Below are 20,655 nucleotides of genomic sequence, written 5' to 3' on the forward strand. Positions count from 1 at the left end.
AAACAGGCAGAGGGAAACAGAAAAAATGATTATGAACTTTTTAACAAGTTATGCAACTCTGCTTTGCTGTATAATCTCTTCCATGTTGCTTCAGCTTGACTTATGCTGAAAAATGAATAACAAATTGGAGAAAGTCTGCAAAGGGGAAAACTGATGAAAATGCAGAAGACAAGTCACGGTGAGATTTGGTGACTTTTTAAAAAGCCCGCAAACATCTGGATTACTAAAGTCATGCCCACAATTTCGAACAGAGGAAAAAAACGGACAAGTAAAAAATGGACTTTACAGCAGGCACTACTTATAAGAAGAATTTAGCCCAAAGAAAAACTGCGTAAAAACAGGAAAAATTGGACAAAAGTTAAAGGGAACCTGTCAGCAGGATTGTGCACAGTAGCCTCCAGACAGTGTCAGGTTGGCGTTGTTAGATTAAAATGATATTTTGGTTAATGAAATCTGTCTTGTGGTTGCTGTTTATTCTTTATTTTCAGATAATGATATGCTCGTTCTCTGGGGCGGACTGTGGTGGAAGGGGTCTTTATGTGGTGCTCTGCTTAAGTATTCATCAGTATGGCTTCTGACATGTCACTGATCCCTCCCTGACCGGCCCCCTATTTTACATACTGAATAGTATATATTGGAAAAAAAATCAGCAGGCAAACGGTAGTGCCTGCGCTGCAGAATGATCGCATGTGTAATGTGTATTTAATTATTTTACTTGCTGCTACAAATAAATTAAGAAAAAAATAAAAAACTGTTTCAGAATGGTGCCGGCTGTGCTTGCGTAGTAGCATCTATCGGCTATCCGATAGATGTTACTGCACAGGTGTTGGCAGCGCCATCTTGCTAATGAAAACAAATTGATGGCGCCGCCCGCACAGTATCATCTATTGAATCGCCGGTAAATTCTACTGTGTAGCCGCGGCTGGTGCCATTTTCAGACAGAATTTTTTTTTTTCTGAATTTATTTATAGTAGCAAATAAAATAACTAACTAACTGCACATTATACATGCGATCATGCTACAGCACAGGCGCTGCTGCCGACATCTACCTGCTGAAGGTGATTTTTTTTCATTTCAATATAAATAGTATTCATTATGTAAACTAGGGGGCAGGTCACTGAGGAATCAGTGACCTGTCAGAAGTCATCAGTATGAATACCAAATCGGAGCACCACAAAAGTACCCCACAGACCGCCCCGAAGCACGAGCATATTATTATCTGAAAACTGAAAATAAAGATTAAACAACCACAAGACGGATTTCATCAACCAAAATATAATTTTAATCAGTATAACAACGCCAACCTGACACTGTAGGTTACTGCGCACAATCCTTCTGACAGGTTCATATTAAGGGAAAATGCCTTTGGGCCCAGAAATATTTGGACAGTGACACAAGTTTTGTCATTTTAGTAGTGTACCAAAACCTATTCAAGATACAGTTATATAATCAACATGGATTTAAAGTGCAGACTATTGGCTTTAATTTGAAGGTATTCATGTACTAATAGGAGTAAGGCTTTAGGAAATCACAGCTCTTTAATTTCTTTCCAACATTGGGCGTAATAGTACGCCAATGTTGGACTCCCTCCCTTTGATGTGGGCTCTGGCGCTGATCCCACATCTTTTCCGATACAGGTCAGCTGTTTTGAACAGCTGACATGTGCTGTTAACAGCCGCGGGTGGAATCGCGATCCACCCGCAGCAGTTAACAAATTAAATGCCAAGTTGTTAAACTCTAACAGCGGCATTTAACTCGTGCTTTTGACAAGCGCATCGGAAATCCTGCCCATCTGTGACCCCCATCACATGATTGCAGATCACCGATGAGTTGGCATGACAACCAGAGGTCTCCAGCAAACTTTATGGTTGTCACTGCTGGATTGCTATGAGCGCCGCCCAGTGGTCAGCACTCATAGCAAGTCAGCAATTCTGCTACATACAGGCAATCTGATGTATGTACAGCCTGTATGTAGCAGAGCCAATCTGGTTGTGGCAGCTTCTAGTCTCCCATGGACTATTGAAACATGCCAAAAGTTAAAAAAAAAAAAAAGTTATTAAATATTTAAAGAATTAAAAAAAAATAAAAGTTCAAATGGCCCGCCTTTCACCCCATTCAAAATAAAACAAACAAAAAATCAAACATACACATATATGGTATCGCCGCATTCAGAATCGCCCAATCTAGCAACATAAAAAAATAATGACCAAACTCCACCAGAGCTGAATTCGGACTGTAAGACGGACCCTCATTTGACGCATTAATTTTTTTTCCTAATTTCCATAGCAAAATTTGGGGTGCGTCTTGTGGTCCAGTGCGTCTTATAGTCTGAAAAATACAGCAAATAAAAGAACCTATACATGTTTGGTGTCTATGAACTCGTAATGACCTGGAGAATCATAATGGTTGGTCAGTTTTAGCATTTAGTGAACATTGTAAAATACAAAAAACAGTTGAGGAATTGCACCTTTTTTTGCAATTTCACAGCACGTGGAATTTTTTTTCCCGTTTTTGAATACACAACATGGTAAAATCAATGGTGTTGTTCAAAAGAACAACTCGTCCCGCAAAAAATAAGCCCTCACATGGCCATTTTGACCAAAAAATAAAAAAGTTATGGCTCAGGGAAGAAGGGGAGCAAAAAAAGAAAAAGCAAAAATACCTCTGCTCATTAAGGGGTTAATGTATAGCTGCCTCTTTTTTTAACCCCACGGCCTTTGACGTAATTTACATCATGGTCCGGAAGAGGTTCACCACTAGAGTTGAGCAAATTTCTTCGGGTTCCCGCTTATATGCAGCTGCGGCGCTGATCAGCCGGCGCGTTCTGTGTATCCGGGTTCCCTCTTCCCTCTGCAGCTTATTCGGCAAGCGCTGTATCTTGCCAAATAAGCGGGGATCCGAAGAAATTCACTCAACTCTATTCATGACCTATGATGTGCTCTTAAATACTTACATCATGGTCGATCGTGCAGTTACACGAACAGTGCCTGCGCAGTTGTCAACGAGAGCTTGGTGTCAGTGATATCCCTCTTGCTTGGGATCATTTTCATGGCAATCTAAAATCATCTTGATGACTTCCGGGTCTGCCAGCTACGGCGGTCTTCTTGGACCATGCTCAGAACATGGTGGTGCATATGAAATGCATTATACCAGTGATCAGAGTAATAAAAGTTAAAGTCCCATAGAGGGACTAATTAAAAAGAAAAAGTACACGGTTGGTATTATAGCTTCCGTCACTATAAAACTATCACACTAGTCAGCACCTTCAGTGAAAACCGTAAAAAATAAATTTAAAAGTGGTAAAAAAACTGCTTTATCATATCGCCGATCCAAAAGTCAAAGGTAAATACAAATGTTATTGCTGAAAATGTCATCTTGTTGCGCAAAAAAAACAAGTCACCATAGAGCTCCATCAGCGGAAAAATGAGAAAAGCTATAGCTCTCAGAATATAGCCATGCAAAAACAAAACTTTTCTCTAAAAAAAAAAAAAAAAAAAAAAATTATTGTGTAAAAGCTCCAAAACTAGTGATGAGCGAATATGCTCGTTACTTGAGATTTCCCGAGCATGCTTGGGGGTCCTCTGAGTATTTTTTAGTGCTCGGCGATTTAGTTTTCGTCACCGCAGCTGAATGATTTACATCTATTAGCCAGCATAAGTACATGTGGGGATTCCCTAGCAACCAGGCAACCCCCACATGTACTTATGCTGGCTAGCAGATGTAAATCATTCAGCTGTGGCGATGAAAACTAAATCTCCGAACACTAAAAAATACTCAGAGGACACCGAGAAAATTATGTAAATGTTGTATCGTACTGGGCCGAAGAATAAAACTACCTTGTCAATTTTACCACACGCAGAAAGGCTTAAAAGAAAACCCCCAAAAAAACAATTCCTGAATTTCTGTTTTTTGTTAATTTTGCCTACCAAAAATCAAAATAGAAAGCGATCAAAATATGTCAAGTGTCCGAAAATGGTACCAATAAAAACGTCAACTTGTTCCTCAAAAAACAATCTCTCACATGAATGTCAGCCAAAATATAGAAAATTTATGGCTATCAAAATATGGCAATTACAAAAAAAAAAAGTTTTTCGAACACTAAAAGACACATTTTTGTTTTTATGATGATAACCAAACATAAAAGAAAACTGTATAAATCTGGTGTCGCTGTAATCGCAGTGACTCAAAGATAAATTTGACTCATAACTGATATAGCACTGTGAGCGGCTTTAAGTATCAATTAAGTCAGTTCTTCACCTGCTGGTAATTTGTTCATTCTGCCTCCCAAAAGATGGCACTAAGGCTCTGTGCACATTTATCATGCGCTCTTCACTGAGCGCTTACATCAGGGTTTGCGTGTAAGTCTTTGAAATACAGGTGCTTCTCATTAAATTAACTTTTAGATGATATTCTATTTCAGTTCTTCAATACAAAAAGTGAAACTCCCATATTATATAGTCATTACAGAGTGATCTATTTCAAGTGTTTTATTCCTGTTAATGTTGATGATTATGGCTTACAGCCAATGAAAACCCAAAAGTCATTCTCAGTAAATTAGAATACTTTATAACACCAGCTTGAAAAATGATTTGAAAATCCGAAATGTTGGTCTACTGAAATATATATTCAGTAAATGCACTCAATATTTGGTCAGAGCTCCTTTTGCATCAATTACTTAATAAATGTGGCATGGCATGGAGGCGATCAGCCTGTGGCACTGCTGAGGTGTTACGGAAGCCCAGGTTGCTTTGATAGCAGCCTTCAGTTCCTCTGCATTGTTGCGTCTGGTATCTCTCATCTTCCTCTTGATAATACCCCATAAATACTCTATGGGGTTAAGGTCAGACGAGTTTGCTGGCCAATCAAGCACAGTGATACTGTTTTTTTTAAACTAGGTATTGTTACTTTTGGCAGTGTGGACAGGTGCCACGTCCTGCTGGAGAATGAAATTTCCATCTCCAAAAAAGCTTGTCGGCAGAGGGAAGCGTGAAGTGTTCTAAAATTTCCTGGTAGACGGCTGCGCTGACTTTGGTCTTGATAAAACACAGTGGACCTACACGAGCAGATGACTTGGCTCCCCAAACCATCACTGATTGTGGAAACTTCACACTAGACCTCAAACAGCTTGGATTGTATATCTCTCCTCTCTTCCTCCAGAATCTGGGACCTTGATTTCCAAATGAAATGAAAAATGTGCTTTCATATGAAAAAAACACCTTGGACCACTGAGCAGCAGTCCAGTTCTTTTTCTCCTTGTCCCAGGTAAGACGCTTCGACGTTGTCTATTGGTCATGAGTGGCTTGACACCAGGAATGCTACACTTGTAGCCCATGTCCTGGATACGTCTGTATGTGGTGACTCTTGAAGCAATGACTCCACCATCAGTCCACTCCTTGTGAATCTCCCCCAAATTTTCTTAACAATATTTTTAAAGCTGCGGTTATCCCGGTTGCTTGTGCACCTTTTTCTACCACACTTTTTTTCCTTCCACTCAACTTTCCATTAATATACTTAGAATTGAGAGTCCTCAGTGGTTGATACCTTTTAATGGCTAACTGAAAAGATGGTAACAAATTGCAAGCTTTCGAGACTACCGGGTACATACGTCTCTTCATCAGGCAAAGACTAAAACAAATTCTGAAGAATCCCATATTTATGCACAACATTGTATAGAAAAAAAAAAAAAAGGGAGAGGGGAAAAAAAACATGGGTAAGCCAGGTGAATGAATGTGTCACATGGATTTATGTCTTTTTACATGAACTAATGAACTTGCCCATCAGACCATGTGGGGTCATCACAACAGAACCAGACCCTAATCACAGGACATTAAAACAATCCTTATCTAAGAATTGGCCCAATATTTATGGACGTAACTGTTTATCACCCATGGTAATTCTGCTTCATGTCACCTGGCTTATCCATGTTTTTTTTCCCCTCTCCCTTTTTTTTTTTTTTCTATACTATGTTGTGCATAAATATGTGATTCTTCAGAATTTGTTTTAGTCTTTGCCTGATGAAGAGACGTATGTAGTCTCGAAAGCTTGCAATTTGTTACCATCTTTTCAGTTAGCCATTAAAAGGTATCAACCACTGAGGACTCTCAATTCTAAATATTTTTCTATCTACTGGCTAACACGGTACCAAGATATATTTCTTTCCTGCATTAATATACTTGGATACAGCACTCTGTGAACAGCCAGCTTCTTTAGCAATGACCTTTTGTGGCTTACCCTCCGTGTGGAGTGTGTGTGTGAGTGACTGCCTTCTGGGCATCTGTCAAGTCAGCAGTTTTCCCCATGATTATGGAGCCTACTGAAACAGACTAAGGGACATGTTTAAATGCTTAGGAAGCCTTTGCAGGTGTTTGTTGACAATTATTCTAATTTATGGAGATAACGACTTTTGGGTTTTCACTTGAAATAGATCACTCTGTTTGTAATGATGCTATATAATATGAGTTTCACTTTTTGTATTGAAGAACTGAAATTAACTTTTTGATGATATTCTAATTTTGTGAGAACCTCCTGTATGTGATTCAGACGAAACCCTCAAGATAAGATTCCCTATAATGAGGCAGATGGAGGCACTCTGGACACGGTCTGTCCTATGATGCAGCTCTGTCATTCTTTATAAGGCCATGTTCACACTTTGCGGGTGACCTCTGCGGGTTCTCCCGCAGCGGATTTGATAAATCTGCAGGGCAAAACCGCTGCGGTTATCCCTGCAGATTTATCGCGGTTTGTTCCGCGGTTTCCGCTGCGGGTTTCCGCCTATACTATTGATGCTGCATATGCAGCAATATGCAGCATCAATAGTAATGTTAAAAATAATAAAAATTGGTTATACTCGCCCTCTGATGTCCGGATCTCCTCGGCGCTGCACCCGGCGGTCCGGTTCCAAAGATGCTGTGCGAGAAGGACCCTTCGTGACGTCACGGTCATGTGACCGCGACGTCACGGTCATGTGACCGCGACGTCACCGCAGGTCCTGTTCGCACAGCAACTCTGACCGGCCGGCCGCGTGCAGCGCTGAGAGGTGAGTATAACATGATTTTTTTATTTGTATTCTTTTTTTTTTACCCCAAATATGGTTCCCAGGGCCTGGAGGAGAGTCTCCTCTCCTACACCCCGGGTACCACCCGCACATTATCCGCTTACTTCCCGCAAGGTGGGCACAGCCCCATGCAGGAAGTAAGCGGTTCAATGCATTCCTATGGGTGCAGAATCACAGCGATTCTGCACAAAGAAGTGACATGCTGCGGAATGTAAACCGCTGTGTTTCTGCGCGGTTTTTCCCGCAGCATGTGCACAGCGGTTTGCGGTTTCCATAGGGTTTACATGTAAATGGAAACGCTATGGAAACTGCTGCGGACCCGCAGCATCAAAATCGCGGCGGTTCCGCAGTAAAAACCGCAAAGTGTGAACATGGCCTAAGTGTGCATAAATGTGCATTCGGCTACAGTTATGTGTATGTCTTAAAAGAAGGACAACGCTGAACAGAGGCCAGACGGAGTCCAGAGTAACTCTGCAGCCTCATTATAGTGAAAGTATCCGTTGGCAGTTTCATCTGAATCATGTCATTTTGAGATTTAGATGGAAACCCTGATGTAAGTGCTGATATAAGTGATCAAAATGTTATGTAAAATGTTCACAATAAAAGCTTCAACTCAATCCACAAAAAAAGCAAGTTCCCACTTGGGTCCATCATCTGTTAATGGAAATTTAGGGAGCTTCCACCTTACTGGTAGCTCAAAGGCTATGGAAAAGCGCTATGGCTCTTCAACACGAAAAGAAATCCAGCAAATTCTGAGCTACCAAATCTTATTACCCTCCTCTCTTCTGAGCCAAACAGTGTACCTAAACCGCAGTTAGCATCCACATGTTTGGCATTTCTGTAGTGATGAGAGCCCGCTTTATTTATGGGGCCCATATCTTCAAAAGAACAAGCTGGGCACAATACTTGGGCACTACAACAGCACATTTACATTTTTTTTTTTTTTTTCACTCCGCAGCATCCTCTGCTGTTTGTTTTTGGAAAACAGAATTAAATTTCTCACTACACCTGTAGATAAATTCCCTGAGGGATATTATTTCCAAAATGGGGTACCTTGAGGAGGGATTCTGTTCTGGCACTTGGGGGCTCTGTGTATGGAGTCCACAAACTATTGTATGAAAATTTGTTCTCCAAGAGTCAAATAGTGCTCCTTCCCTCCAGAGCCTCGCCGTATGGCTAAGCAGTGATGTACAGACACATATGGGGTATTACCACGTTCAGCAGCAATTTACAATTTTTGTGCAATTTTTACCCATTTCCCCGTGTGAAAATTTTAAAATCTGGCGCTAAAACATTTTTTTTTTTTGGTGGTAAAAATTTTATTTTTTTTTCTTTACTGCCCAATGGTATAAAATTCTGTGACACACTTGTGGTGTAAATATGATCACTGCACCGTTAGATTAATTAATTGAGAGGTGTAGTTTTTAAAATGGAGTTAGTTATGGGGGTTTCTGCTGTTGTGATGATGAAAGATGGCGGATACCAATTCCTGACGCGTGCACATGGCATTACTCCCACGTTGTCATCCAACTTTATAGATAAGTCTCCCCTTTTGGGAATTTTCTTTGCGTACCAGTATGTTCTCCTGAAGAACCAATTCTTGGGGAAACGAGTCGAGAATTAAGCATACTGGCTATCTATTTTGATATATGGGGTAAATTTGGATACATTTCCTCTGAATGATGGTTTTGGGTGGAGGATTTGGATTGTTTATTTTAACCCTTTCTCCTCTGAGGAACATAAAATATTGGCACCTTTGGATATTTTTAAATGTGAAAATACATGAGAATTGGATTTTTTTTGGCATTGTGCAATATAAATCCATTGTGATATGATATGATGATTGCTCATAATGGATATGCTGGGACATTGTTTATTTTTTACCCCTATTATGTGATTTGAATATGGTGCAATAGGATCTTTATACTATTTACTATATTGTTCCAGGCAGTTATTATAAGGGAATAATTATTTTTTTCTGGGCAAGGTACAATCTGTACAATTTGTATATATAAAATATGGCACAATAATTGCCTACGATAGAGTCTTTGGGATATTTGTATCTGTACATCTATGATTTTTGAAGGATACTGTTCCCATTGCTCCTGGCACAAGTCTTGGAGGGAATATATACCCTAAAATATAAAATCTATCTGCTTTTTTACAATCTCTATTTTTTGATGTGGGTACATTGCTAACCCCCTCTCTGATATATTGCACGTACCATATGGTGTATCAGAGGTTGGGCACTATTCTACTTCATATGGTACTATTGTGATTTTCTGTGTACCCTATCTATTTATAGGGTTGTTTAGGGAAAGGGAGGGAGAGTCTACGTTGAATGGGGGCACCAGTGCGCAGGTTTAGGGTGCCAACCTCCGCTGGTAGGAAGGGTCAGTATAGTAACCTACTAGGGTGAAGTGCTTCTTCCCTCTTTCTTCATATAAAATATGTACCCATGTCTTTTTATGGGGTGTGGACTAAGAAACTATATGTGATTCTCTATTGAGATTTTATATTATAATCTATTAAAGGTTATGTTTTAATATATGATTTGAGCATCATTCGGTGATTGGTTTCTGCTGTTGTGGCACATCAAGGGCTCTGCTGATGTGACATGGCACCCACAAACTATAACAACGCTTCTTTTCTGAGCTTTGCACTGTGCCTGAAAAGGATTTATCGATTACAAGTAGGGTATTTGCACAACAAACTGTGGTCTTTTTTTTCCCATTAGCCCTTATAAAAATGAAAAACTTGAAGCTAAAATAACATTTAAGTGGTAAAAATGTAATTATTAATTCTTTGTCGCCCAATTGTAAAAAAATTCTGTGAGACACATGGTGTCAATATGCTGATTTCACTCCTAGATAAATTCATTGAGGAGTGTAGTTTGTAAAGTGGGGTCACTTATGGGGGTTCTGCTTTTCTGGTATGTCGATGGATCTGCCAATGTGACATGGCACCCTCAAACCATTCCAGCAAAACCTGCCCTATAATGACGCTCCTTCCCTTCTTAGCTTTGCACTGTGCCTCAAAAGTAGTTTTCGACCACATATGGGATACTGGCGTACTTAGGTGAAATTGTTTTAACAAATTGTTACATTCATTTTCTCCTATTACCCCTTCTGAAAATTTAAAATTTGGGTCAAAGTTACATTTTAGTGGAAAAAATTGTAATTTTCCATTTACTCAGCCCAATGTTGTACAATTTTGTGAATCGCCTGAGATTTAAAAATGCTCACTACACATCTAGATAAATTTCTTTAGAGGTGTAGTTTCCAAAATGTCACTTGTGGGGGTTTCTGCTGTTTTGTCACTTCATGAGCTTTTCAAATGTGACATGGCATCTGTTTCAGGTAAAATGGCACTCCAAAATTCAAATGGCGCTCCTTTCATTCCATGCGTTAAAATATTAGTTTTCCATTACATATGGGGGTATCCGTGTAATCAGGAGAAATTGCACAACATACTGTAGTGTCCATTTTCAACTGTTACCCTTGCAAAAATGAAGCATTTTGGGCAAAACCAACATTTCTCTATCGCTTTATTGGGGGACACAGGAAACCATGGTGCACGCTGCTGCCACTAGGAGGCTGACACTATGCACAAAAAACAGCTTGGTGTCAGTAGGAGGTGGACCTGGGTCTTTAACCCCTTTCTACCATTGGACGTACTATTCCGTCCATGTGACCTGGGCCCTAATTCTCATGGACGGAATAGTATGTCACATGCGATCAGCCGCGCTCCTGGGGGGAGCGTGGCCTATCGCGGTTGGGTGTCAGCTGATTATCACAGATGACATCCGGCACTATGTGCCAGGAGCGGTCACAAACCACTCCCGGCACTGTAAGCCCCGAAACCCCGAAACACTGCGATCAAACAAGATCGCGGTGTTCTGGTGGCATAGGGTAGCATCACGCAGGGAGGGGGCTCCCTGCGGGCTTCCCTGAGACCCTCAGAACAACGCGATGTGATCTCATTGTTCCGAGGGCCTCCTCCCTACAGGTCCCTGGATGCAAGATGGCCGTGGGGTCCCTCCGGGTCCTGCAGGGAGGTGGCTTGTCATTGCCTGCGGAGAGCAGGCGCCGGCAAGCCTCCTGCACTGCCTGTCAGATCGCTGATCTGACACCGTGCTCTGCAAATTTTCAGATCAGCAATCTAACTTTATGCAGTGATGTCCCACCCTGGGACAAAAAAAAAAAAAGGTTGACGTGTAAAAATATTTTTACAAAAATTCCTAAATAAAGAAAAAAATAAAAAATATTGTTCCAATAAATATATTTCTTTATATAAATAAAAAAATGAAAGTACACATATTTTAGTATCCCCGCGTCCGTAACGCTCTGACCTATAAAACTGTCCCAGTAGGTAAAGCCTTCAGTGAACACCGTAAAAAAAAGTCAAAAAACAATGCTTGATCATCATACCGCCGAATAAAAAGTGTAATAACATGCGATCAAATAGACATATATAAATAAACATGGCACTGCTGAAAACGTCATCTTGTTCCCCAAAAAACGAGCCACCACACAGTCATCAGCAAAAAAATTAAAAAGTTATAGCCCTCAGAATAAAGCGATGCAAAAATAATTATTTTTTATATAAAAGTTTTTATTGCATAAAAGCGTCAAGACATAAAAAAATTATATAAATGAGGTATCGCTGTAATCGTTCTGACCCGAAGAATTAAACTGCTTTATCAATTTTATCAAACGCGGAACGGTATAAAAGAAATTCATGAATTGATGGTTTTTGTTCATTCTACCTTAAAAAAAAATCGGAATAAAAAGCGGTCAAAAATGTCATGTGCCCGAACATGGTACCAATAAAAATGTCAACTCGTCCCGCAAAAAACAAGACCTCACGTGACTCTGTGGACCAAAATGTGGAAAAATTATAGCTCTCAAAATGTGGTGACGCAAAAACCTATTTTTTGCAATAAAAGCGTCTTTTAGTCTGTGACAGCTGCCAAACATAAAAACCCGCTATAAATATAAAATCAAACCCCCCTTTATCACCGCCTTAGTTAGGGAAAAATAATAAAATAAAAAAAATGTATTTCCATTTTCCCATTAGGGTTGGGGCTAAAGTTAGTGTTAGGGTTGGGGCTAAAGTTAGTGTTAGAGTTGGGGATAAAGTTAGGGTTAGTGTTTGGATTGTGTTTACAGTTGGGTTAGGGGTGTGGTTGGGGTTATGGTTATGGTTAGATTTGGGATTAGGGTTAGGCGTGTCTTGGGTTTGGGATTAGGGTTAGGGGTGTGGTTAGGGTTGGAATTAGGGTTAGGGGTGTGTTGGGGTTAGGGTTGGAGTTAGAATTGGGGGGTTTCCACTGTTTAGGCACATTAGGGGTCTGCAAACGCAACATGACATCCGATCTCCATTCCATGTAATTCTGCATTGAAAAAGTAAAACGGTGCTCCTTCCCTTCCCTTCCGAGCTCTGCCGTGCGCCCAAACAGTGGTTTACCCCCACATATGGGTTATCAGCGCAGTCAGGACAAATAGGAAAACAACTTTTGCTGTCCAATTTTTCCTGTTACCCTTGGGAAAATAAAAATTTGGGGGCTAAAAAAATCATTTTTGTGGGAAAAAAATGATTTTTTATTTTCACGGCTCTGCGTTATAAACTTTAGTGAAACACTTGGGGGTTCAAAGTTCTCACAACACATCTAGATAAGTTCCTTGAGGGTCTAGTTTCCAACATGGGGTGAATTGTGGGGGGTTTCTACTGTTTAGGTACTGTTTAGGTACATCAGGGGCTCTGCAAACGCAACATGACGCCCGCAGACTATTGAATCAAAATCTGCATTCCAAAACAGTGCTCCTTCCCTTCTGAGCTCTGCCATGTGCCCAAATGGTGGTTCCCCCCCACATATGGGGTATCAGTGTATTCAGGACAAATTGCACAACAACTTTTGGGGTCCAATTTCTCCGGATACCCTTGGAAAAATACAAATTTGGGGGCTAAAAAATCATTTTTGTGGACAAAATTTTTTTTTAATTTTCACGGCTCTACATTATAAACTTTAGTGAAACAATTGGGGGTTCAAAATGCACACCACACAGCTAGATAAGTTCGTTAGGTGGTCTAGTTTCCAAAATAGTGTCAGTTGTGGGGGGTTTCCACTGTTTAGGCACATCAGGGGCTCTCCAAATGCGACATGGTGTCCTATCTCAATTCCAGCCAATTTTGCATTGAAAAGTCAAATGGCTCTCTTTCCCTTCCGAGCTCTGTCATGCGCCCAAACAGTGGTTTACCTACATATATGGAGTATCAGCGTACTCAGGACAAATTGTACAACGACTTTTGGGGTCCAAAAACAAATTGGATTCATTTTTTTTTAAACATTCCAAAAATGAGAAGTCACACTGTACTCCCACGTGGAGACTGAGTATGGCGTGAACTACCACCCCGTTCCTCATATGTCTAGTCGGCAGGACTCCAACCCCTAACACATGAAGAGTGTTTAGGTGATTTGAATTTTGATCCTGGCCCCCATCGCCTACCCACTTGCCCAAAATAGTGGAGGAACTGAGATGGTCTTTGGAGGGATATACATATAATTTGCCAAAATGGGGAGAACCCCAAATAAACCCCCACTAGAAGACCATCAAATTTCACTTTTATTTCTGTTCATTAAAATAAAGTATATACAAAGGGTCTAAAACATTTTGTCCCTAATCTGTCTCTATAGTCTGCAGTATATTTTATGCAGTGATTCTGCTAATTTATATTTAAAAAGTGTATCGCACCCGGGATGCTAATACATATTGTCAGAATAGGACAACAACTTTTAGCAACAGCGTCCTCCCAACATGTTTCACCGCGCTAACGGCGTCATCAGGGGATGGGGCACAGGCTAGCCTGCCAGCATGGGCCGTAAGAGATCTAGGCAGGAGCATCCTTCCGGGTCCTTCTATCACTTCCTCTCTCCCTCTGGTATCTCCCCGTCTTCCTCTCCTCACTCACCTGCCAATGCGGTTTCCGATGTACTGTCCAAGGATGACTCAGACTTGGATTCTGACCAGGCATATAATATGAGAGAAATGGTCCAGAGCCTCATTATGGTGGTCATCCAGAGCTCTATCCAGGATCAACAGGGCAAAATCTTGCCTTGTCCCAGCTCAGCGCGTCTTTTTTCTAGGCATGCTGTTCAACAACCATCAGGCAATGGTTTTTCTTGCCAAGGAGTAGAGGTCAACCCTCTAGCAGGGGGTTCGCTCTCGGCCTCAATCTTTCCTCTCGACTATGGCGGTCCTGGGAAGGATGCTGGCAGCGTCGGTGGTGATTCCTTTTGCGCAATTCCACTCCAGACCGCTTCAGCAAACAATCCTATCGCAGGCCATCCTCTCTCTGGATCGTCCGGTTTGGATCTCCTCCCAAGTCAAGAGGTCTCTCAGTTGGTGACTGTTATCCCCAGTCATCTTCCAGGGTCGGTCTTTCCTACCCAGTCATATGCAGGTGGTGACAACGGACGCCAACGTTCTCGGCTGGGTGTGATCTTTTGCAACCTGACTGTCCAGGGCCGACTTCCTCAGCTGCGAGAGTCTTGCAGCAGGAGAGTGGTCTCTACATCAGGAAGTCTTCCATCAGATTTTCTTTCAATGGGAATCTTGTCGCGGACTCCCCTTGGAGGCTCCCAGACGGACCGGATCTTCTGTTCCAAGGGCCGATCTTCCACCAGAATTCTCAGTCGCTCGATTTAATGGCATGGCTGTTGAAATCTCAGTTTTAAGAGCATCCAGGTTTTCAGACCTGGTGATTCAGAAGCTGTTGTCTAAGGTCTATTATTGGACCTGGAAAGCCTAATTCTGCTGGTGTGAATCTAATCACATTGTGCCTATGTCCTTTGCTCTCCATTCTATTCTGGCTTTTCTTCAGGCTTTGCTCTTAGTTCACTAAAGGGCCAGGTGTCAGCGCTTTCCATCCTTTTTCAGAAGAGCCCATCCTCCCATTCTCAGGTCAGAACTTTTCTCCAGGGGGTAGCGCATGCTGCGCCCCTGTACCGGACACCTGTGGACCCTTGGGACCTTAATTTAGTCCTGGAGGCCCTTAGGGGTTCTCCTTTTGAACCACTCTCTCGTGGCCATCACCTCCATTAGGCACGTCTTGGCGTTGGCAGATCTTTCTTGTCTCCCCTCTTTCCTGGTTCTCCACCAGGAGAAGGTGGTTTTGTGGCCTCTACCTTCCTTCCTACCAAGATGATGTCTGCCTTTCACCTACAGTGGCTATGGAAAGTATTCAGATCTTTACATTTTTCACTATTTGTTTCATTGCAGCCATTTGGTAAATTCAAAAAAGCTAATTTTTTTCACAATAATGTATGCTCTGCACCCCATCTTGACTGAAAAAAACAAAACAGAAATGTAGAATTTTTTGCAAATTTGTTAAAAAATAAGAACTGAAATATCACATGGTCATAAGTATTCAGACTCTTTGCTCAGACACTCATTTAAGTCACATGCTGTCCCTTTCCTTGTGATCCTCCTTGAGCTGGTTCTACTCCTTCATTGGAGGCCAGCTGTTTAATTTAACTGATTGGACTTGATTTGGAAAGGCACACACCTGTCTATATAACACCTCACAGTGCATGTCAGACCAAATGAGAATCATGAAGTCAAAGGAACTGGCCAAGGAGCTCAGAGACAGAATTGTGGCAAGGCACAGATCTGGCCAAGGTTACAACAGAATTTCTGCAGTGCTCAAGGTTCCTAAGAGCACAGTGGCCTCAATAATCCTTAAATGGAAGAAGTTTTGGACCACAAGAAGTCTTCCTAGACCTGGCCTTCCAGCCAAACTGAGCAATCGTGGGAGAAAAGCCTTGGTGAGAGAGCTAATGAAGAACCCCAAGATGATTGTGGCTGAGCTCCAGAGATGCAGTAGGGAGATGGGAGAAAGTTCCACAAAGTCAACTATCACTGCAGCCCTCCACCAGTCAGGCCTTTATGGTAGAGTGACCTGACAGAAGCCTCTCCTCAGTGCAAGACATATGAAAGCCCGCATAGAGTTTGCTAAAAACACACGAAGGACTCCCAGACTATGAGAAATACGATTCTCTGGCCTGATGAGATGAAGATGGACCTTTTTGGTGATAATTCGAAGCGTTATGTGTGGAGAAAACCAGGCACTGCTCATCACCTACCCAATACAATCCCAACAGTGAAACATGGTGGTGACAGTATCATGCTCTGGGGGTGTTTTTCAGCTGCAGGGACAGGACGACTGTTTGTTATTGAAGGAAACATGAATGCAGCCAAGTACAGAGATATCCTGGATGAAAACCTCTTCCAGAGTGCTCTGGACCTCAGACTTGGCCGAAGGTTCACCTTCCAACAAGACAATGACCCTAAGCACACAGCTAAAATACAAAGGAGTGGCTTCAGAACAATTGTGACCATTCTTGACTGGCCCAGCCAGAGTCCTGACCTTAACCCAATTGAGCATCTCAGCAGAAATCTGAAAATGGCTGTCCACCAAGGTTCACCATCCATCGCGACTGAACTGGAGAGGATCTGCAAGGAAGAATGGCAGAGGATCCCCAAATCCAGGTGTGGAAAACTTGTTGCATCATTCCCAAGAAGACTCATGGCTGTACCAGCTCAAAAGGGTGCTTCTACTCAGTACTGAGCAAAGGGTCTGAGTACTTATGACCATGTGATATTTCAGTTTTTCTTTTTTAATACATTTTCAGTCAAGATAGGGTGCAGAGAGTACATTAATGAGGAAAAAATTAACTTTTTTGAATTTACCAAATGGCTGCAATGAAAACAAAGAGTGAAAAATTTAAAGTGGTCTGAATACTTTCCGTACCCACTGTAAATGAGGATATTGTTCTCCCTTCCTTTTGCCTGGCTCCTACTCATCCTCTGGAGCGATCACTGAACAGGTTAGACCTGGTCATGGCGGTACGGGTCTACCTGGCTATGACCGCTTGTCATCACTGAGGGTGCGCGTAGAGGCCTTCCGGCCTCCAAGGCTACGATAGTTTGCTGATTCCAGGCAGCAGTTTTGGAGACATACTAGGTCAAGAACTGAGCATCTCCCCATGATATTAAGGCACACTCTACTCAGGCAGTGAGCGTTTCCTGGGTGGTGCACCATAGAGCTTCTGCCCTTCAACTTTGCAAAGCTGCAACCTGTTCTTCCAGGCCTAGATAGAAGGATCTTGTAGGCAGCAGTGGTTAGTTCTCTGACCTGAACATATTTTTCTGCTGTTCCCGCCCCAGTGACTGCTTTGGGACGTCCCATGGTTTTGTGTCTCCCCCAATGAAGCGATAGAGAAAACATGATTTTTTTTGGTTACTCACCATAAAATCTTTTTTTCTCTGAGCCTTCATTATGGGACACAGCACCCTCCAAGTTTAACAGCTCTGTTGTTTCTGTATTATACTGTTAGATTGAGATTCTTTTTTTTTGTACATAGCATCAGCCTCTTAGTGGCAGCAGCAAATACCATGATTTCCGGTGTCCCCCCAATGAAGGCTCTGAGAAAAAGATTTTACGGTGAGTAACCAAAAAATCATGTTTTTTTTGTGAGAAATGTATTTTCATTTTCACTGCTCAACGTTATAAAATTCTGTGAAGTCCCTTGGAATCCAAGTACTTTCCATGACTCTAAATAAATTCCTTGAGTGGTGTAGTTTCCAAAATGGGGTCAGCTGTGGGGGGGTTTGATTCTTTCGGCACTCCAAAATCAAATGTGATGTGGTCCTAAAAAAATTGTTTTTGTAAATTTTGTTGGAAAAATGAAATTGCTGATCAACTTTTAACTCTAAGGGTATGTTCCCACGGTCAGGAAACGCTGTGTCCAACCCGCAGCAGCCAGATGTTACAGCATAGTGGATGGGATTTGAAGAAATCCCATCTCTATTATGCCTGCTCCGACGCCTCCGGCTTTCTGCGGAGACAGACATGCGGTGCGTCTTTCGAGACCACAGCATGTCAATTGATCTTGCGGAAACGCTCAGTCTCCACAAGATAAAGTTCCCATCCAATGTATTGGATCGGTGATTCGGAATAACCTGTATTCAAAAGTCGGCAGCGCTGCGTCCAAAGCGCTGCCGGTTCCTGTCCGTGGGAACACACCCTGAGTGTGATGGCATGGGCATGCATGGCTTCCACTGTCACTGTATCACTGGTGTTTATTGATGACGTGACTGAAGACACAAGGAGCCGGATGAATTCTGAAGGGTACAGGGCTATACTTTCTCCTCAGGTTCAACCAAATGCAGCAAGGTTTATTGTACGCTTCCAGTACAGATGGACAATGACCCAAAAAATACTGTGACTGCAACCCAGGAGTTTTTTCTTTAATGCAAAGTAGTGTAAATAATTTGGCAATGGCTGAGTCAATCGCCATATCTCAATGTCAATGAACATGCATTTCACATGCTTAAGACAAAACCTATGGCAGAAAGACCCACAAACAAGCAACAACTGGAAGTCAGCTGCAGTAAAGACCTGGCAAAACATCACAAAGGAAGAAAGTTGTTACACCCAACCGTGGTGCATGTGGATTTGTGAACCCACTGTACCACAGGGCCAGGCGTACACAGAAAGGGGCGTAACTATGCAGCTACCTTAGTGTTCACTGAAGCCTCTAGTGGTGAGGTCAGGCTTGTGCGGCAGTCAGCAGCCAAGTCCCACTCCTGGGCAGAGCCCGTTACTGCAGCTGCTAACCCCCGGGGTCAGGCACGATGACACTGATTTAGGGCTTTGTTCAGAAACACTGGTCTAGGATACTGGATCAGGGTTTGGCCCCCATGGGCTGGGGAATAACATTCATGCACTGGCTGCACTAGGACCGGGGGACTTTATGATCAGCCACACAGGGACAAGGCAACTTTGGGTACAGGACTGGTGACACCAGGACCAGGGGACAATGTTCAGGCAATGGTCGCTTCAGGACCAGTGAACGAGGTTCTGGCTGCTCTGTGACCAGGGGACTAGCTTCAGGCACTAGCCGCTCCAGGACAAGGGGACTAGGCTCAGGCACTGGCCTCTCTGGGACCAGGGGACTATGTACAGGCATGCCCTCCTCTGGGACCAGGGGAATAGGTTCAGGCACTGGTCGCTCCGGGACCAAGGGTCGAGATTCAGGCACTGGCCGCTCCGGGAACAGGGGACGAGGTTCAGGCACTGGCGCTCTGGGACTAGGGAACTATGGATACAGGACACTGGTCACACTTGGACGAGGGTACCTAATAACTCACTAGTAGTACACCTTACTGACTAATGATTCTACTCATTGCTTGTCCACTCCCTAGGGGAGATTGAGTCTTTTATACAAGGTGTCTCCCAGCTATTACAAGCTGGAGGGCATTTAGTATATGCGCGCTGCATCTTTAAGAGCAGAGGAGCACACACTCGCGTGCACTAAGCGTGCTGCCGGGAACTGTGGTGCACGCGCATACCAGGAATCAGGAGGGACATGCCGGGAGACAACACCGTGTGGCTGGGGCAGTGAGTAAGCCGGCGTCCCTGCATGGAGGGAGATGGGGGCACCATTCAGGGGTGTCAGCAATAGTGCTACAAAATATTAAAAGTGAACACTTTCTTTATATTAAAATTAATTTGTGCAATTACTTTTGAGCTCCTGAAATGAGGAGGCTTTGTAGAAAAGTAGTTGGCATTCCTAACCATTTCACGGGATATTTTTGTTTTTTTGGTAATTAAACCTGAAAGTCTACACTTCAATTATAGATAAGGCAGCACACTGCGGCGCTAAGACTTGCAAACATGAAACATGAAAATTGAACTGCATTACTGCACTAGAAATATGAAAAATGAGAGCTTTTAGCGCACAAATTGGCCAATTCATGGGTACCTGGTAGCCACATTACGGCATCTTTCGTATACCAGGTCCTACACTTTCCTTTCCTCACTGAGAATAAACGTCTTCATCTGAATGGGAACCTACTGTGAATCCTCTTCTTAGACTAAATTTTTCTCTCTCTGTGGAGGGGTAACGGACCTGCTGCGATTAAAACACTTGTGGCTAAGAGGCGGAGTGCTCAGTCAGAATGCTAATTTTAGCGCACAAGCTCTCATTTTTCATATTTCTAGTGCAGTAATGCAGTTCAATTTTCATGTTTCGTGTTTGCAAGTCTCAGCGCCGCAGTGTGCTGCCTTATCTATTTGACTGTTTACGATTTGGTGACTCTAGGTTCAGCACCTGTTCACACTTGGTTCATGCTTGGATGTGACGGTCAGTTTTTTAGATTTGTACACTTCAATTATATCTGTTATTTAATTTTAAATAAAAAATAGCAGCATGCAGAGGCCAAATCACGAAGATTCAGTCACTGTCCAAATATTTCTGGACCTAAGAGTACAATAATAAATCTGGCCCTATATGTTTGGATCCATACAGGGGTTGCCCACTACTGGACAACCTCTGCTTAATCAATTCCATGCCCCATAGAAAATAAAGACAATGGATACTTTCCTTCTGCTCTTCCCAGTGGGTGACATGACTGCTACAGCTAAGGCCTCTTTCACACTTCAGTCTTTCGGCGTCAGTCAAAAACCACCATTTTCGTAAAATGGCGGATCCGTTTTTTTTGGGGGGCGGATCCGCTATTTTCCCATTGACTTGC

General features: G+C 42.5%; 1 protein-coding gene across 2 annotated transcripts in view; it reads left to right on the plus strand.

The window, feature by feature from the left end:
* HCN2 (hyperpolarization activated cyclic nucleotide gated potassium and sodium channel 2) overlaps positions 1–20,655 on the plus strand; it is a 191,955-nt gene that overhangs the window by 63,845 nt on the left and 107,455 nt on the right. The window lies entirely within an intron of this gene.

The sequence above is a fragment of the Ranitomeya variabilis genome, chromosome 1 (assembly GCF_051348905.1).
Source record: "Ranitomeya variabilis isolate aRanVar5 chromosome 1, aRanVar5.hap1, whole genome shotgun sequence".
Taxonomy (NCBI): Eukaryota; Metazoa; Chordata; class Amphibia; order Anura; family Dendrobatidae; genus Ranitomeya; species Ranitomeya variabilis.